General features: G+C 37.7%; 1 non-coding gene across 1 annotated transcript; it reads right to left on the reverse strand.

The window, feature by feature from the left end:
- Positions 1-20,552: 20,552 nt before the first annotated feature.
- LOC148571683 (small nucleolar RNA R71) lies at positions 20,553-20,660 on the reverse strand. Its single transcript, XR_015907927.1, has one exon. It is a non-coding gene; the product is annotated as a small nucleolar RNA R71 (small nucleolar RNA).
- Between the last annotated feature and the right edge of the window lie 213 nt (positions 20,661-20,873).

Below are 20,873 nucleotides of genomic sequence, written 5' to 3' on the forward strand. Positions count from 1 at the left end.
GAAATAGAATTAAGAACATGAACGTACGTATTGATTTTTTAGCGCCGTTACCAAGGAAGGAATGATCACGATTTTGCACACCAAGCGCTTCATGGGAGGCAACCCATGTTTTAGATGCTTTTAAAAGTAGTTAATAATGCAAGGTTCATGAAGTCCAAATCAACTTTGACATACAGTTGACCGAATCTTTCCTGTTTGTAACACATAGTGAAGAACAAGTTTGGTGTTCAAGGCACACTAAGAGAACATGAATGCAATTCATATCATGTCACTCTTAGAACCTTGAACAATTCCTTTTACTCCACATGGCCACAAACTAAGTTTGGTGTCACTAATGTTGCATACATGGACAATCAATTAGTGAGTTGGTTTGTACTTATGAATAGCACTTAGTTAGTTAACAACAAAAATTTAAAAAAAAAATTTAGTTACTCTTCTTTTCTTTTAAATTTTGCCACCACTTTCCACAAATTCATTAATCACATCCCTTTATTTGTAGGAGAATTGATGGGATAATTGAAGAAGGAGGATTCGGCCACCACAAAAGAAGAGTACTATGATCCAACCAACATCAACTTGAATCACATTCACGGAGCCATTGAGGAGCTAGCAAGGAGTTATATGAAGGGACAAGAACAACAACTACACATTCAAGCCCAAAGGATGATCGTCAAGAAGAACTGCTTTTTAATTGGATGAATCAACAAGGGGAGTGGCAGAAACAGCAAATGGAACACTACTCCCAGCTCACTCAAGCCATCAATCAAGTGACTGAAAGGCAAGAGCGTCAAGACAAACGCCTTCAAGAACTCAACCAACGACAGCTAGCTCAGACGAAGGCATTCAATGAGTTCAGCGTACTGAATGAAGGACGGCAACTACATAGGGAGGAGTTCAATATAAACACTCAAGCCAAGTTGAACTATATGTCTGGTCATATGCATAATCTGCACTCTGCAATCCCTAGGTATGATGAAGTCCAAAAAGAGCTAACAGAACAAGAGGAAAGGAAGGTGAAACAACAGAAGGAAACATTGAAAAAGAAGATGGAAGATGCTGGCTTCTGGAAAAAGTTGATTGGAAAAGGAAAGGGAAGTGGGAGTTCAAGCACTCAAGAAAAACACAAAGAGGACAAACAACAGGGAGAGCATGAGCAATCCCATGAGTAAAAGGTGGTGGAGTTCCCTCATTATCCCATCTTTTTCAAGTTTTAAATAAGAAAAATCATGTATGAGATAGAACATGCTTCCATAGTAGCTTAGGAATTTTCAATTCTGTCTTTAGTATTTTCATTGCTTAGGTCATATGTGTGCTGGTCCAAGTAACCTGTCTTCATTTTCACCTTGCTCACTTGTATGCTTGTCTTTTAAGCCAAATAAAAAGAGATGTTATGAAAAGACCAGAGTGATGTTCAAGTTGTGGAGTAGGTCCTTAAATTTGTGGTGTAGTAATCATTTAGCTAAGTTGGTTCACCAACAAGGTAGGAAGGCAACTATCTGTCCTGAAGTCATATGCTTGAGACACACCCCATGAGACTAGCTAAATAATAAGATCCTAATAAGAAAAAGGAAAAGAACAATAAGAGTTGAAAAAGAAAGAAAAGTAATAAAGAATAAGGCTAGGCACTAAGGGCTTGAATCTTGAGGGATGTGTCTGTGGTGCTCTTGTACCAAGGATTTGCTTGGATGAATAAGTTCTTAGGAGTGCTTCATCACTTGGTAACTTGGGTTAACTAACCCGGGATTATCAACTGAAAATCCACTATCAAGAGCAGCCTTGCTACAGAACATTTAGTAACCCAAAGAGGTGCTGGACACCAAAGCCTCAAGGAAGGAAAATAACAAACCATGTGCCTGTGGTGTGCATGTATGGTGGAGAGAGACTTGAGGGAGTAAGTCCTTAGGGGTGTTTCAACACCTAGCACCTTGAACCAACTGGTTCGGGAGTGTTGGCTGAAAGCTTATTTTAAAGAGTCGCCCCCTTATAGAGCACTTAGCCCAAGGATGCAATAAACCTTGAAAAGACAAAGGGATCAATAAATAAAAGTCTCAAAGGGTGCAATCAAGTGAGTATTCCCGGGCATGATAAAGGTCTGAAAGCCAGTAAAGGAATGAACCTAAGTTGCTATGCATGAAACCCCATAAAACCAAGGACATGACTTCCATAATAATGATTCATTTCTTTTGTCATTTCATTCATCATTCTCTTGTTCCAGTACTTGCTTAGGGACAAGCAAGCTTTAAGTTTGGTGTTGTGATGCCAAGGCATTTTGGCCAGTTTCACTGACCTTTTCTTTACTGTTTTAGGGTAGTTTCATGTATTTTCTTAGAAAATAAACAAGTTTTGGGTAGAATTTCACTTACATATTGATTCAAGCAAACATTGTGAATTTTATATGATTTCATGAGAATTATGCATGAATTTAATGACAAATTGGATGATGCATGACTCATAACTTGGATTAGAGCTTTGATGCACTTTATTTGCTTGATTTTAGGACAAAAGAAGCAAGGAAAAGCCACGTTAGTAGCCACGTTAGTCTAACTAACGTGACCACTAACGTGGAATGGGAGCTAGCTTGCAACGTTAATGAGAAAAGTGATCACCAATAACGTCTTCGAAGCCATCATAGCCCACATTAGTTACAACGTTAACTACATTAACGTGGTAGTTAACGTGGAAGAAAAGGAAGCTCCAAGCGTTAGTGGTAAAAGTAAGTGCCACTAACGCTCCAAAAGGGCAATTGGCCACGTTAAGAGTCACGTTAACTCAGTTAACGTGAACTCTAACGTGGAAGAGGAAGATAATGCCAATGTTAGTGATACTCACCTTTGTCACTAACGTTAGACTAAGCCCATATTGGCTACGTTAAGAGCCACGTTAACTTGGTTAACGTGAACTCTAACGTGGAAGGAGCAAGGAATCGCCAACGTTAGTGACACTCACTTTTGTCACTAACGTTGGACTAAGCCACTATGAGCCACGTTAGTTACCATGTTAAGTGCATTAACGTGGAAGCTAACGTGGAGGAAAGAATTGATGAGCCAACGTTAGTGATACTCATCTTTGTCACTAACGTTGGAGATGTCAATCACCACCACGTTAGTGGCCACGTTAAGACAATTAACATGGGGCACTAACGTGAGAAGGGGCGTTTGGAGCGTTAGTGACAAAGGTAAGTGTCACTAACGCTCTCGAGGCTAAGGCGTGCCCACGTTAAGAGCCACGTTAGTTATACTAACGTGGACTCTAATGTGAGAAAAGGGGGCTAAGGACAACGTTATTGGCAAAGGTAAATGCCAATAACGCTCGCGATGGACCAAGAGGCAACGTTAGTGGTCACGTTAGTGCCACTAACGTTGAAGTTAACGTAACTCATCTTGGGCTAAGAACGTTAGTGCAAAAGGTGATTATCACTAACGTTCTCGAACCCACATTTTCACTTAACGTTAACGCCACTAACGTCCTAGCCAAAGTCCATGCCTACTTCACACTTTCTCTGCAAGTAAAGCTGAGCCCACTGAAGATTCTAAACTGCTTCAACTCAAGATCCAAAGGCCCATATCCAAGACTTGAAGTGCCAACTGGAAGATCAGAAGAGTAGTATATATAGGAGTAGTTTTGAACTAGAGAGAAGCTTTTGGGGGATTGAGAGAACTAGAGAGTAGTATATATAGGATTGAGAGAACTACTCTCTGCAACTTCTAGTTTTACTTTCAGAATGCATTCTCCATCTTTGTTTTCCATTCCCAGAGCCATGAACAACTAAACCCCTTTCATTGGGTTAGGGAGCTGTGTTGTAATTTGATGGATCAATAATAGTTTTCATTATTCTTCTTCTTTCTCTTCTCTTGATTTTACTAGAAAGCTTTCAATCTTCATCCAATTGGGTAGTTGTCTTGGAAAAGAAGCTATTCATACTTGGATCTCTTTGGAACCTTGGAAGAGGAATGAAGAGATCATGCTAGAAATGCTTTCTCATGTTGGACTAAATTGGGGTTTAGATGGATATAGTGACATATAATCCTACCAACACTTTGATTTGGAAATACATGTGGTATAATCAGTGACCATACTTCACCTCTTCTCATGAGCAATTAGACTAAGGAATTGGCTATTGATCAAGATTTGAGAGATTGAATTACCAAGGAATTGGAGTTCAATCACTTAAGATTGCCAAGGAGATCAATGAATGCATTGATTGAGGAAGAGATGAAAATGAACTTGATCCGGAGAATGCAACATCTTCTAAACCCAATGAATCCCCTATTTCTGATCTTACCCATTCTCTTTAATTTCTGCAATTTACTTTCATGCTAAATTCCCCATTCCCCATTTAAGATTTTGCAATTTACTTTCCGTCATTTATATTCAGCTCTTTATTTCCAGCATTTACATTTTCTGCCATTTACTTTCCCGCCATTTAATTTCCTGCAATTCTCAAATCAATTTCTGCTTAGCTCAACTAGAACGTTCCTCTAATTAAAGTTGATTGACCAATCAATCCCTGTGGGATTCGACCTCACTCTATTGTAAGTTTTTACTTGACGACAAATCGGTATACTTGCCGAGGGAAATTGTTGAGAGACAAGTTTCCGTGCATCACGGTACAATCTTCAAGTGTGGGGAGGTCATCCGACCGATCTCCATGGGTAACAATTTCCTTTTTCAACACCAATGTTAGTTAGTTATTGCATTGCATGATAGGTTGCATGATTAGTTAGAATTTGTACATATTTTTGCCACTTCTTTTTATTATTAGGACTACTTGATTAGGGTAATGATTTCCTTCCAAGAAATTATAATTTTAGGGCACCTACCAATTTGAAAAAAAAAATTGTGTTGAACTTGCTTGAAAGAATTTATTTTGGAACATGATTTTTGAGCTAAGAACACAAGCATGTGAGATTTGAGCCTAATGGTGTGGTTACATCTTATAACCACTTATTTTTCCTTCTTGTGTGCAATTGTTCTCTTTCTATGATTGTAATCTTTGATTTGTTTGAATCTATATGTCCATTATTTTGTGTATTCATGCATTTATATGATTGAGGCCATTATTTCATTAGCTCACTTACCTAAATAGCCTACCTTTTACTCTCTATTGTTAACCAATTTTGAGCCTACGCTTAACCCAATTGTTCTTTATTTTAGCACATTACAAGCCTAAAGCGAAAAACAATAAAAGTCCCTTGTTTGGATCTTTGATTAGCTTAGGCTAGTGAGAGTGTTCATTATTCAAGTTTGGGGAGATTTGGGAACATTGATTGGGATAAAAGGGTGTTTTGTATTTCTGTATTTGGGAATTGGGTGTATGCTCATGTATTGATTAAATGTATAGACCTTATGCATTGATGTTCTTGTATGTAGCTTGAAAGAAAGAAAAAAATGAGAAAAACAAAAGAAAAAGGAAAAAAAGAAAAAAAAATATAAATCTGAAAAAGAAAAGAAAAGAAAAAAAAAAGAAAAAAAAGAAAGAAAAAGAAGAAAAACAATAAAAAAAGGGGACAAAATGTCCCGAAGTGAAGCTCAATAATAATCAATGCATATGTGTTGTAAAATGGAAAAAAGAAATTGCATGAGTATGTGAAAAAGTGAAGAATGGGTAGTTAGGTTAGCTTTGAATTGTATAGGTTGTCATAGGTTAGGTGGGAAGTCTAAGTTGATCAAAGATTCAAATTTTTAGCTCACTCAACCATATATGATCCTACCTTGACCCTAACCCCATTACAACCTATGAAAAGACCTCATAATGAATGTATGCTTGTATTGAATAATTGTTGATTGTTAGATGAAAAACAAATCTTGGAAAGCCTGATTAGGAGAGAATTGAGTGAATCGACCCTATACACTTGAGCGACTAGAGTGCAAACACTTCCAGTAAGGGTTCGATGCTCAATTCCGTGATTCCCGGCTTTCATGAGCTTTCTTCTTGCAAGACTACTTGAACTTCATCTTGATATTTGAATTGGTAGGATTCATGAATCGTTATAGGATGTTAGCCCTACCCGTTTATACATGCTCTTGGAGGATTGATTTATTTTTAACCAAGTAGGTAGACTCATTTTGCATTTAGTTGCATTCATTTAGATAGGTTGCATATAGTTTAGTTTACATTGAATAAATGTTGATACCCTTTGCTTTCTCTTGGTTTAAGCATGAGGACATGCTTGGTTTAAGTGTGGGGAGGTTGATAAACCCCATTTGTAAGGTTTATCTTGTATTGAATTTAGAGGGTTTTATCATCTTTTCCTCACATTTATTCAATGAAATAGCATGGTTTTATAACTTCTCATTTAATTGTGCTTAAGAGTGAAAACATGCTTTTTAGGACTTAGAATAGCTAAATCTAATTTACCTTGATTCCATTAGATGCCTTGATATGTTTGTTAAGTGATTTCAGATTTAGGAGGCAAAGATTGGATCAAGGGAATGAAGGAAAAGCATGTAAAAATGGAGAACTCATGAAGAAATGAAGGAATCGCAAAAGCTATCAAGCCGACCTCTTCGCACTTAATCGACCATAACTTGAGCTACAGAGGTCCAAATGATGCGGTTCTAGCTGCGTTGGAAAGCTAACATCCAGGACTTCGAAATGATATAAGATTTTCATAGTTGCATTGCAGGCAGGGGCGCGCACATGCACGGTACGCATACGCGCCGATGGTTGCACATAATTCACTTAATGCAACTCGTGGCCAGCGATTTTAGAAGCCTTGTGGGCCCAATCCAACTCATTTCTGATGCTATTTAAGCCAAAGATTGAAGGGGAATTAACATACTTTTGATCATTAGTTTTGGAGGGAAAGTTAGTTTTTAGAGAGAGAAGCTCTCACTTCTCTCTAGGATTAGGAATTAGGATTAGGATTAGGATTAGTTCTTAGATCTAGGTTTTTATTCATGCTTCCTTCTACTTTTGCTTCTTAATCCTTTGTTGTTGCAATCATCTTCTTCTATTCTTTTGTTGTAATTTCCTTTATGTTGCTTCTATATTTTGTTGTAGATCTACTCTTGTTCTTTCTCTATTCTTTCAATTCAAGTTGAGGTAATTCATAATAATTGTGCTTCTTTTAGTTGTTGTTGTTAATTCTTTGCAATTAGTTGTTGTTGATTTACTATGCTTTTTTCTTTTTCCTTCCAAGTGTTTGTCAAAATGCTTGAGAAGATGTTAGAGTAGATTTTAATGCTCTTGGCTTGGGGAGGTAACTTAGGAACTCTTGAGTTACTAATGTCTAAGTGATTGACGATTGGGAGCCGTTAACTCTAGATCTCACTAATTGAATTGGTGGAGAACTAGGACTTATGGACTTGGATTGACATAGCTCATTTGACTTTCCTTTATTAGTTAGAGGATGACTTAATGGGGTTGATCCTTGCCAATTCTCATGTTGTGGTTAGTGATAGGGATAGAGATCCTTGACCACCAAACCTTGCCAAGACCTTTTGTTATTTGAATTTCATTTCCATTTACTTGTCATGTTTCTTATCCCAAAACCCCAAAATATACAACTCATAACCAATAACAAGAACACTTGTTTGCAATTCCTAGGGAGAACGACCCGAGGTTCAATACTTCGATTTATAAATTTAGGGGTTTGTTACTTGTGACAACCAAATTTTTGTATGAAAGGATTATTGTTGGTTTAGAAGCTATACTTTACAACGAGACTTCAATTGTGAATTCTAGACCACACAAAAATCCGATCATCACGCGTACGCGAGGGTGGCCAAAATTGCACACTGACGCGTGAGCGTCGGTCACGCATATGCATGACTGCTCGCGCGATTCCAGCACAGTGGCAGCCCAACTCTCTGTTCAATTTGCTATTGACGGCGATTTTCATGCCCACGCGTACGCGTCGCTGACGCTTATGCATGGATTGAAAAATTAGCAGGGGACGCATACGTGTGCCTTACCCGTACGCGTTGAGTGGCTTGTGCTCCACGCACCCCTCCCGCGCGTCTCCATAGCAACTCTCTGTCCCATTTATTTATACTGTGAACTTGCATGAGACGCGTGCGCATCATATACGCTCACGCGTTGTTCGCAGTTTTTTTTTATGCATAATGCAGGTGTTGATGCAGAAATTATGAATGAACACTGATAAAAAGAAAATAAAATAAAGCTAAGAATAAAAATGAAAGATTGCACCATGGTGGATTGTCTCCCACCTAGCACTTTTAGTTATTATCCTTAAGTTGGACATTCTGTGAGCTCCTTGTCATGGTGGCTTGTGCTTCAACTCATCTTGAAACTGCCACCAACGCTTGGACTTCCAATAAGCTCTATCAATTCCAAGTAAATTCCCCAAGTCTTGATGGAGTTCTTCACAAGCTTTGAGCTCCCAAAGTTGATCCTCTTGTATGCCTGGATCCCAAATCTTGTTCCTACACCCATCTTGAAGTGGATCACCATTGTCCCAACCGGTGGCAAGCAGTCCGAATTCTCAATGCAATACCAAACTCTTCTCTTAGAAACAACTAAATGTTCACTAGTTCCAACCTTGCATCTAGTTCTTGCAATATCGACCTTGATGAGCCTTGATTTGCAACTCCAACCGCTAAACATCCTTCTTTTACGCTTAATGACACAAAGCATCCTAAGTTGGCCATCCGTTTCAAGAATACCATATTCAAGTGGGACAGTAAAGCGAATAGAGATAAGTCTTACCCACTCAAATGAAGGAGTAGATGGCCACCTAGGTAGAGGAGTCTCCAATGTTCTTGACAAAGCGTACTCAACTCCCGTCCACCCTTTTTGAAGGACTTCCACTTCCACATCATTCTCAGACTCAATTAGGGAAGGGTCTTCATATTCAAGGAGTTCATTTGCGGATGTAGATTCATTACTAGGAGGACTTAATTCATGATCTTCATCACCAAGGGAACTTGCTTCTTGATCTATCCCATCCAAATCTTCATAAGGAATATGCCATGGAGGTTGTGCACTGGCCTTCTTGATATCAATTTCAATCTTCTTAGAGAAATACTCTGCAACTCTAGTTTCCCATGGAGGTTTAGCATCTCCTAAGTCTTCAACCATTTCTTCCTCTTCAACTATTATGGCTTCCTCCACTTGTTCCAATACAAAGCCACGTTCCTCATTATCCCCCGGAGTTTCTAGTGTTTCCTTCATGCTACACTCTTCTATTGGTTCTCCACATGTAGCCATGGGAGTGCTTTGAGTATCGAAGTGCAGAGAGGCTAAATTACCTACTACCTCGGTCAAGGTAGCTATGAACTCTTGTGTAGTCCTTTGCATCTCTCTTTTCCCTTGAAGAAGAACACTTAGAGTGTCATTCATTGAAGATTGGAGTGGATATGAAGGTTCATTATTTGGGAGGAAAGGTTCATGATAGGAGGGTGGTTCATCATAACAAGGATGTGGCGGTTCAACACTCTCCATCTTTTCTACTTGTTGCACAACACACTTCAATCCCTTGTTCTCAAGTTGAGATTCTTTAACCATGAGAGCTTCGTGTGCTTTTTGGTTTCCCACTTGCTCCAATTGATGAAGGTTTGCTTGAAATTAATCCAGTGTTTTCTTGAGACGATCCCTTGACTCTTGTTCCGCTTGGATTGCATAATTAGGATCATATGCCTCTTGGGTTGGTGGATATGGACAAGGTGTGTATGGAGGAGGTGGTTCTTGGAAGTAGTTGGGTTGAAACTGGGGTGATTCTATATATGGTTCATATGGCTCATAAGGTGGTTAGTATGGTGGATAAGGGTTAGGATCATATGAGGGTGTTTGGTAGTAGGTGGCTTGTAAATGTGGTGGTTCAAAGCTATGTGGAGGAGGTGGCTCATAGGTATATGGTGGGACTTGTTGGTAACTACAAGGGGGTTCACCATATCCATTGTCTTGGTATGCACCTTGGAATGACTCTTGCTCATAGTAAGTTGGAGGGGGTTGTTGCCAAGAGGGTTAATCAAATCCTTGTGGCCCCTCCCATCTATGATTGTCCCGACCTTGATGCATGTTCTCATTGTAGCTTCCATTCCCTACAACATAATTATGACCAAACTCATAGCCAAAGTGATGAGAATTCATAGTAGCAAATAAAAAAAATAAAAACTAATAAAAATAAGCAACTAAGTCTTAAAAACTATCAAAAACTAACAAACAAGCAAAAAGCAAATATTTACAATAACCAATAATAAGGCACACATTTGCAATTCCCCGGCAACGTCGCCATTTTGATGAACGAATTCTTGACGGTTTAGAATTTCACAAATAAGTCCTCGTTGCAAGTATAGTTTCTAAATCAACAAAGAATCCTTTCATACAAAAGTTTGGTTGTCACTTAAGCAAACCCAATAAAAATAATAACCGAAGTATTTAAACCTCGGGTCATCTCTCAAGGAATTGTAGGGAAGTATGGTTTATTATTGGTTATGGAAAAGTATCTTTTTTTTTTTGGTTTTTGAAATAAGGAACAAGAAAATAAAATGGCAACAATGAAATTAATAACTAAGAAAACTCTTGGCAAGGTATGAGAACTAGACATCCTATCCTAGTTATCCTTATCAATTGTGATGAGAATTGTTCGTTGCTCCCACTTAGTTAACCTCTAACTATGAAGAAAAGTCAAGTGGATGAATCAATTTGATTCCTCAAGTCCTAGTCAACTCCTAAGGAAAGACTAGCTTTAGAGGGATCCAAATCAACCAGCAACTTTCAGTTATCAATCAACAAAGGAGTTTGATAACTCAAGAGTCTCCAATTACTCAACCAAAGCTAAAAGGACATAAAAAGCTAACTTAAAACCCTCCCAAGCATTTTATCAAACACTTGGAAAGCATACATAAAAACATGGAAAAGTAATAGCTAATGTAAAACCTAAAACCAACAATTGCAAGCATCAATGATAACAATTAATAGAAGAAGCAATAAATATGAAATACCTCAAATTGCATTAAATTGAGAATTAAACCTAACATGGGAATTCATAAACTAAATTGGGAAGATAAATAAACCAACGAGAGAAATAGATAAACTAAAGGACTAGAACAAATAAGAGTAGAAGAAAACTAAATTAAAGCAAAGTGGAATCTAAAATTAAGAAAAGCTAAACCTAAAATCCTAAAACCTAGAGCGAGGAGAGAGCCTCTCTCTCTAGAAAACTACATTTAAAACCTAAAATTATGTGAATGAATGTTGTATGAATGAATGAATGTGATTCCCCCTCTCTGCAGCCTTTAATATGTGTTTTTCGGGCTCAAAACTGGGCTAAAAATAGCCCAGAAATCGCCCCCAGTGAATTCTGATACGTCCAGCACGTGGCTCTGTCACGCGTATACGTCGCCCATGCGTACGCGTTGATTGAACTTTCGCAAGGTCACGCGTACGCATGATCCACGAGTGCGCGTCGCCTAACAGCATGGCAACTATGGCAATTTATATATCATTTCAAAGCCCCAGATGTGAGCTTTCCAATGCAACTGGAACCTCCTCATTTGGACCTTTGTAGCTCAAGTTATGGTCAATTTAGTACGAAGAGGTCAGGCTTGACAGCTTAGTAATTCCTTCAATTTCTTGTATTCCTTCCACTTTTGCATGCTTCCTTTCTATCCTCTAGGCCATTCCTGCCTTGTAAACCCTGAAAACACTTAACACACATATTCCGGCATCGAATGGTAATAAGAGAGTAAAATTAGTAATTTAAGGGCAAAGAAGCATGTTTTCAATCATAGCACAGAATTAGGAAGGAAAATATAAAACATGCGAATTATATGAATAAGTGTGAGTTTAGTGGATAAAGTCCACTCAATTTAGTACAAAATGTACCACGAAATAGTGGTGCATCATTTACCTTTATTGCCTTTTATGTGTTTGATGAAATGCCTCTTTTAGGTATGAGTTAGATTTTGTTCCTCTTGGCTTTGGTTGAGTAATTGGTGACTCTTGAGTTATCAAACTCCTTTGTTGATTGATAATTAGAAGTTGTTAATTGACTTGAATGCTACTAAAGCTAGTCTTTCATTATTATTAGGCTAGGACTTGTGGAATCAAGGTAATTCATCCACTTGACTTTCCTTCATAGTTAGAGGTTAACTAAGTGGGAGTAATGTACAATTCTCATCACAATTGATAAGGATAACTAGGATAGGACTTCTAATTCTCATACCTTGACAAGAGCTTTTCTAGTTGTTAGTTTATTTCCTTTGCCATTTACATTTCTTGTCTCTTAATTCAAAAACCCCAAAACATACTTCATAACCAATAACAAGAACACTTTATTGCAATTCCTAGGGAGAACGACCCGAGGTTTGAATACTTCGGTTATTTTTATAGGGGTTTGTTACTTGTGACAACCAAATCTTTGTATGAAAGGATTATTGTTGGTTTAGAAACTAAACTTGCAACGAGATTTCATTTGTGAAATTCTAAACCACATAAAAATCCATTCATCAAAATGCCGCTAGCTTGTGTTTCTATTTTCTCTTGCTACTATGAATTCTCACTTTGGCTATGAGTTTGGTTCCAACTATGTTGTAGGAAATGAGGGCTACAATGAGGATTTGTATCAAGGATGGGACAATCAAAGGTGGAAGGAGGCATATGTATATGATCAATCCTCATGGCAACAACCCCCACCAATGCAGTATGAACAAGAGCCATTCTATGATGCATATCAATCTAATGGCTATGGTGAATCTCCTTGTGACTTTCAATAACCACCACCATATGCTTATTAGCCATACCCTCAACATAACCCTCAACCATACTCACAAGCCCCTTTTCACCAACCACCTTCGTATGACCCTAATTCATATCTGCCATACCAACCACCTTTTGAGCCATATGAACCACATATTGAACCACCACCATCTCAACCACAATACTTCCAAGAACCACCTCCTCCATACTATTACCAAGATGAACCACCTCCAATGTATGAAAGTTTTCAACCACAAGATAAATTCTATTCCCACCACAACTTTCCATGGGGGAATATTCATGTCCATCGATCCAAGAGCCATATAATCCTAATCATGTTATCCAAGTGGAACAAGAGCCAAGGGATCGTCTCAAGGAAGCAATGGATCAACTTCAAGCAACCACGGAGTGTGTTGTGCAATAAGTGAAAAAATTGGAGAGTGTTGAACCATCACAACCCTACCAAAAAGAACCACCTTCCTATTATGAACCCTTCCTCTAAAATGATGAATCCTCCTATCTACCCCAAGCCCCAATGGATGTTTATCTCACTTTGCTATGTCAAGGGCAAGAAAAAATGCAAAGGGAGGTGTTACAATTCACGGCCGCCTTAGATGAGGTAGCAAACCGATTAGCCTCCCAATGCTTGAACCCTCAAGAGCCCAGCATGAAAGAGAGATTGAAAACTCCGATAGAGAATACAGAATGTTGCTTTGTATTAGAACAAATGGAGAAACCTATGATTGATGAATACAAGGAAGAAGTGGTTAAAGACTTAGGAGATGTGGAACCTCCATGGGAACCTAGATTTAAGGAAGATACCTCCAAGAAGATTGAACTTGATGCTAAGGAAGAAAGTGCACATCTTCCAAAGCATATTCCATATGAAGAATTTGATGGGAGAGAGCAAGAATTGAGTTCCCTTGGATTTGAAGATCAAGCATCAAATTCTAGTGGTGCTGAATCCTTTGAACTTGAAGAACCTTCTTCCGATGAAATAGAAAGTAATGTTGAGGTAACATTCTCTCACCCTCCCATTTATGATTTGAGTAAGGGAGAAGAGTTAGATAAAATTGTTGAACAAAGGATTGAGATTAAGAAAATTGTGAAGAGGTGGAAGTCCTTAGAAAAGGGGGGACGGGATACGCTTTGTCAAGACCCTTAGAAGCTTCTTTGCCTATGTTGCCATCTACTCCTTCATTTGAGTGGGTAAAATTCATTTATATTAGCTTCATTATCCCACTTGAATATGGCTTGCTTGAAACTGATGGTCAACTTAGGACACTTTGCGGGATAAAGCGTAAGAGAAAGACGTTTCGTGGTTGTTGTTGCAAATCAAGGCTCATTATGGTTGATACATCAAACATGAAATATAAAGGTTGGAATAGTGCTCAATTAGGTGGGTCTAGAAGGATGTTTGGTCACTTCATGGAGAATTCATCTTACTTGCCACCTGGATGGACCAACAATGATAATCAACTTCGAGACGGGTGTGAAAATAAAGTGTGGGATCCCGGATTACAAGAAGAAGATCGCCTTTGGGAGCCCCAAGCTTGTGAAGAACTCCATCAAAACTTGGTGCAACTCATGAGAAATCTTGGGGCACAATGGAGAACCAAGCATTGGTGGGAATTCCAAGAAGAATTTAAGCACAAGCCACCTTGAGAGGAGCTCCCTATAAGTCCAACTTAAGGACAATAAACAAAAGTGCTAGGTGGGAGACACCCCACCATAGTAAAATCTTTCCTTTTTCTCTTTTGTAAATATTGGTAATTAGCTTAATTTTATGTTTTTATTGGGTTGTTGAGTTTAGTTGGTAGTTTAATGTGTTGAATAAGGTTTTATGGCATTTTACTAGCTTTTTGGAGGTTTGGAATGCTTGGTTTGGTGCAAAAAAATAGAAAAATTTTGAAAAATAGAGCACCAGCCACGCGTACGCGTGCCTCACGCGTACGCGTGCCTCACGCGTACGCGTCACCCAAGTTTTTTCGCCAATCCACACGCATGCGTCACCTACGTGTACGCGTGGATCCTAATTTTCTACCTCCAAGCCATTCTCCCGAGATTTGTGCCTGCATCGGGCGAACATTGTGCCTTTCGCGCAAGCCAACTCATGCGTACGCGTACACGACGCGTACGCGTCGCTCTCAAAATAAGCCATCGACGCGAACACGTGACAAATGTATACGCGTGCATGCCCTTATTTCATCCCTCTTCTTTTCTCATCCTCTTTCCATTTCTTTTCTTTTCCTTTCTTCTTCTCTTCTCCTATACATCATCCAACACCACCATACACCATAAACCATTAGTTAGTTTGGTTAGTTAGCTATTTTGATGGTTTAAATTTTGTTTAATTTTCCATTTTTCATAATAAGTGTTAGATTATTGATTTCGTTCAATATATATTGCTGTTTAGTACTAATTGAATGCTATTTTAGCATAATCATTTTTGTCATTTGTTGTTGGATTCTATTATTGAGGTTATATTTTGCTACTTGGTTTTGAATCTTTTATGCTTTCCATTTGTGAATACCAAGTGAATGACATTGCCTTTAGAGCTTGTTAAATCTTTTGAATTACATGATTTGGCCACCATGTGATTTGAATCCTCTTCTTGAGTAGGCAATGTCTTGATGGATGTTTTGCATTTATCTTAATGCATTGTGTTTTATGATCATATGCATCCATATGTTTTTGGCTTGAATTCTTTCATGCCTCTTTATTGCTTGTTTGTTTATCTTAACCTATGAGTTTAAAGCATCCCAAGCACACTAAAATACGTGAAGTGCATACTCCTTTTTTGTACACTTGTGATATCGCTTTTTATGCTAGTGTGTGTTCTAAACCCCGCGCAATATAGATCCACACACTTATATTCATTAATGTCACACATTGGGTCACTCACTCCATTCTAGTGATTTACCTCATTCCAACGATGTATGCTTCCTTGCTTTTGCACTTACTTTTCTTAATATCCTGTCTTCTATTTTCAGGATGAGTCATTTTAAGCTAAAAACGGAAGCAGAAAAAAAGAACACTCAGCACTGGTTGATCCAGTAGCTGGAGGTGGCAATCCGGAGAGTCGCCGTACCCCCTTGCTCATCTTTAAATGCACCTAGGACGGTGCAAACTTTTAAGTGTGGGGAGATCGTCCGACCAATCTTTGCTTTTGGGTGACAAATTTCTAATTCCAGTACTTTTGTATCTCATTTTAGGTTTTTAGGATTTTTACTCGTGTTTTCTTATTTTTGTATATTTATACATAATAAGCTTAGTCAAAATAATGAAATTTTTCGAGAAAATTATCTATAGGGCACCTCAATTGATTTGAGTGAAAATTTTTCATAGAACTTGCTTGAATTATATATATTGTAGAACATGTTTTGAGCTAATAACACAACCTTGTGAGATTTGAGCCTTAATTGTGTGGTTACATCTTATAACCACTTATTTTCCTTCTTGTGTGCATTATTCTCTTTCTATGATTGTAATATTTGATTTGTTTGATTCTCTATGTCCATTATTTTATGTAGACATATATTTATATGATTGAGGCCATCATTTCATTTAGCTCACTCACCCAAATAGCCTTACCTTTTATCTTCCATTGTTAGCTAACTTTGAGCCTACGATTAACTCACTTTGTTTTTAATTTTAGCACATTACAAGCCTAAAAGCAAAAAATAATAAATGTCCTCAATTTGGATCTTTGATTAGCTTAGGCTAGTGTGTGTGTATCATTCAAGTGTGGAAAACTTGTGACATTGGTTGGGAAAAGGTGTGTTTTGTATTTCTATTGAAAATATTGGGAATGGGTACATGCTCATGTGTTGATTAAATGTAAAATCATATGCATTGATGCTCTTGTATATACTTTATTGCAAAAAGAAAAAAATGAGAAAATAAAAACAAAGAAAAAAAATATATGTATATATCAAAAGAAAAAAAGGAAAAAAATAGAAAGAAAAGAAAAAGAAAAGAAAAGTAATAAAAAGCGGACAAAATGCCCCAAGTGAAGCTCAATAATAATCAATGCATATGAGTTGTGATCAAGAAAAGAATGCATGAGTGTGTGAAAAAGTGAAAAATGGGTAGTTAGGTTAGCTTTGAAATTGTATAGGATGTCATAGGTTAGGTGCGAAGTTTAAGTTGATCAAAGATTCAAATTTCAAGTTCACTTGACCAAATATGCATCCTACCTTGACGTAGGCCCATTACAACCTATGAAAATACCTCATGATAATTGTATGCATGCACGAAATATTTGTTGATTGTTAGAAGAAGAATGACGTGTGATGAGCGGATAATTTATACGCTTTTTAGCATTATTTTTAGTATATTTTTAGTATATTTTAATTAGTTTTTATTATATTTTTATTAGTTTTTAAATAAAAATCACTCTTCTGGACGTTACTATGAGTTTGTGTATTTTTCTGTGATTTCAGGTATTTTCTGGCTGAAATTGAGGGACCTGAGCAAAAATCTTATTCAGAGGCTGAAAAAGGACTACAGATGCTGTTGGATTCTGACCTCTCTGCACTCGAAGTGGATTTTCTGGAGCTACAGAAGCCCCATTTGTGCGCTCTCAATTGCGTTGGAAAGTAGACATCCTGGGCTTTTCAGCAATATATAGTAGTCCATACTTTGATCGAGATTTGATGGCCCAAACATGCGTTCCAAGTCAGCTCAAGAATTCTGGCGTTTAACGCCGGAACTGGCACAAAAGCTGGAGTTAAACGCCCAAACTGGCACAAAAGCTGGCGTTTAACTCCAAGAAAAGTCTCTACACATGGAAATTTCAATGCTCAGCCCAAGCACACTCCAAGTGGGCCTGGAAGAAGATTTCTGCATTAATTACTTATTTCTGTAAACCCTAGGCTACTAGTTCTCTATAAATAGGACCTTATACTATTGTATTTTCATCTTTGGACGTTTAGTCCCTAGACCTTGGAGGCTGGCCATTCGGCCATGCTTACACCATTATCACTTTTGTATTTTCAACGGTGGAGTTTCTACACACCATAGATTAAGGTGTAGAGCTCTGCTGTTCTTCATGAATTAATACAAGTACTATTGTTTTTCTATTCAACTCAAGTCTATTTCTTCTCCAAGATATTCATTCGCACCCAAGAACATGATGAATGTGATGATTATGTGACGCTCATCACCATTCTCACATATGAACGCGTGACTGACAACCACTTTCGTTCTACATGCAAACAAGCTTGAATGTGTATCTCTTGGGTTTCTAATCTAAGATTAGAACCTTCGTGGTATGGGCTAGAATTATTGGCGGCCATTCCTGAGATCCGGAACGTCTAAACCTTGTCTGTGGTATTCTGAGTAGGATCTGGGAAGGGATGACTGTGACGAGCTTCAAACTCGCGATTGTTGGGCGTGTGACAGACGCAAAAGGATCAATGGATCCTATTCCAACATGATCGAGAACCGACAGATGATTAGCCGTGCGGTGACATCGTGCGTAGAATATTTTCACTGAGAGGACGGGAAGTAGCCATTGACAACGGTGATGTCCAACATAAAGCTTGCCATAGAAAGGACTATGAATGATTGGAAGAAGGCAATAGGAAAGCAGAGGTTCAGGAGGAACAAAGCATCTTCATATGCTTATCTGAAATTCCAACCAAAGAATTACATAAGTATCTCTATCTTTATTTTATGTTTTATTTATCTTTTAATTATCAATTCTCCATCACCATCTGTATTCGCCTAACTGAGATTTACAAGGTGACCATAGCTTACTTCAAGCCGACAGTCTCCGTGGGATCAACCCTTACTCACGTAAGGTATTACTTGGACGACCCAGTGCACTTGCTGGTTAGTTGTGTGGAATTGTGACAAAGTGTGATTCATGTTTAAGAGCTCCAAGTCCTTTGGCGCCATTGTTGATGATCACAATTTCGTGCCCCAAGTTTTTGGCGCCATTGCCGGGGATTGTTCAAGTTTGGACAACTGACGGTTCATCTTGTTGCTTAGATTAGGTACTTTTCTTTTTATTTTTCAGAATTTTTAAGAATGAATTCTAGAGTTTCAAGATGATGTTCTTATCATCACAAAAGCTGATTGATTCTCATCAATTTAGCTGCTGAATGTAATGTCCTGCTGAAGCTTAGCCAGCCATGTCTAATCTTTTTAAACTGAAGCTTTAGACTAACATTGCATGATTCCTGGAATTCTTATTAAAAAGTTTTGAATCTCTTTATTCTCTTTTCCATATAATTTTCGAAAAATCACAAAAAAATTTATAAAATCATAAAATCAAAAATATTTTTATGTCTCTTGTTTGAGTCTAGTGTCTAATTTTTAAGTTTGGTGTCTTGCATGCATTGTTTATTTGATCTTAGTTGCATTTTTATTGTTTCTCATCATTAAAAATTCAAAAATATTTTCAAAATTGTGTCTTTTCAAGTCAATAATACAGAGAATTGAAGATTCAGAATATTCAACAGAGGAATTAAACAGAAAAAGTTGGGCGTTCAAAACGCCCAGTGAAGAAGGAAAACTGGCGTTTAAACGCCAGCCAGGGTACCTGGCTGGGCGTTTAACGCCCAAAAAGGTAGGATTTTGGGCGTTAAATGCCAGAATGGATGCCATTCTGGGCATTTAACGCCAGAAGGACACTAGTGGGAAGATTTTGTTTTTAATTCAAATCTTTTTAAAATCTTCATAATTTTTCAAAACCAAATATTTTTCAAATCATATCTTTTCAATCATATCTCTTCAAAATCAATTTCTTTTCAATTTTTTTATTTATTACTATTTTCGAAAATCCTTACTACAATTAATAATTTAATTCAAGATTTTCTAGTTGTTACTTGCCTATTAAGAAAGGATCAAAAGCTTTAATTCTAGAATCATATCTTCTAATTTCTTGTTAGTCAAGTAATCAAATTTAATTTTAAAACTTTCTCTTTTTAATTTGATTTTCAATCATATCTTCTCAATCAAATCTTTTCAATCACATCTTTTTCAAAATTAATTTTCAATCATATCTTTTTAATTTCTAATTTCAAAATCTTTTTCAAAATCACTTAATTTCTTTCCCAATTTTAGTTTTCGAAAATCATCAATTAAATTTTCAAAATTTCTTTTAATTATTTCAAAATCTTTTACTTTAATTTCGAAAATTCTTCCCCTCTTCTCACATCCTGCTATTTAAGGACTAACACTCCTCCACTATCAACAATTCGAACTCTATCCTTCTTGATAAGTTCAAATTCTCTTCTATCTACCTTCTCCTTCTATTCTTATTTTCCTCTGACACCTCAAGGAATCTCTATACTGTAACATAGAGGATTTCATACTTTCTTATTCTCTTCTCTTTCATAAGAGCAGGAACAAAGATAAAGGCATACATGTTCAAGCTGATCCTGAACCTGAAAGGACCTTGAAGAGAAAGCTAAGAGAAGCTAAAGCACAATTCTCTCTAGAGGGCCTAACAGAACTTTTCAAGGAAGAAAAGACCATGGCAGCCGAAAACAACAATGCCAACAATGCAAGGAAGGTTCTTGGTGACTTTACTGCACCTACTCCCGACTTCTATGGGAGAAGCATCTCAATCCCTGCCATTGGAGCAAACAACTTTGAGCTTAAGCCTTAATTAGTTTCTCTAATGCAACAGAATTTCAAGTTTCATGGACTTCCATTGGAAGATCCTCATCAGTTCTTAGATGAATTCTTGCAAATCTATGACACTGTCAAGACCAATGGGGTTGACCCTGAAGTCTACAGACTTATGCTCTTTCCTTTTGCTGTAAGAGACAGAGCTAGGATATGGTTGGACTCACAACCTAAAGAAAGCCTGAACTCTTGGGAAAAGCTAGTCAATGCCTTCTTGGCAAAGTTCTTTCCACCTCAAAAATTGAGCAAGCTTAGAGTGGAAGTCCAAACCTTTAGACAGAAGGAAGGAGAATCCCTCTATGAAGCATGGGAAAGATACAAGCAATTGATCAGAAGGTGTCCTTCTGACATGCTTTCTGAATGGAGCATCATAGGTATTTTCTATGATGGTCTGTCTGAACTATCCAAGATGTCATTGGATAGCTCTGCTGGAGGATCTCTTCATCTGAAGAAGACGCCAGCAGAAGCTCAGGAACTCATTGAAATGGTTGCAAATAACCAATTCATGTACACTTCTGAAAGGAATACTGTGAATAATGGGACAACTCAGAAGAAAGGAGTTCTTGAG

The sequence above is a fragment of the Arachis ipaensis genome, chromosome B3 (genome assembly GCF_059453495.1).
Source record: "Arachis ipaensis isolate K30076 ecotype BB chromosome B3, ASM5945349v1, whole genome shotgun sequence".
Lineage (NCBI taxonomy): Eukaryota > Viridiplantae > Streptophyta > Magnoliopsida > Fabales > Fabaceae > Arachis > Arachis ipaensis.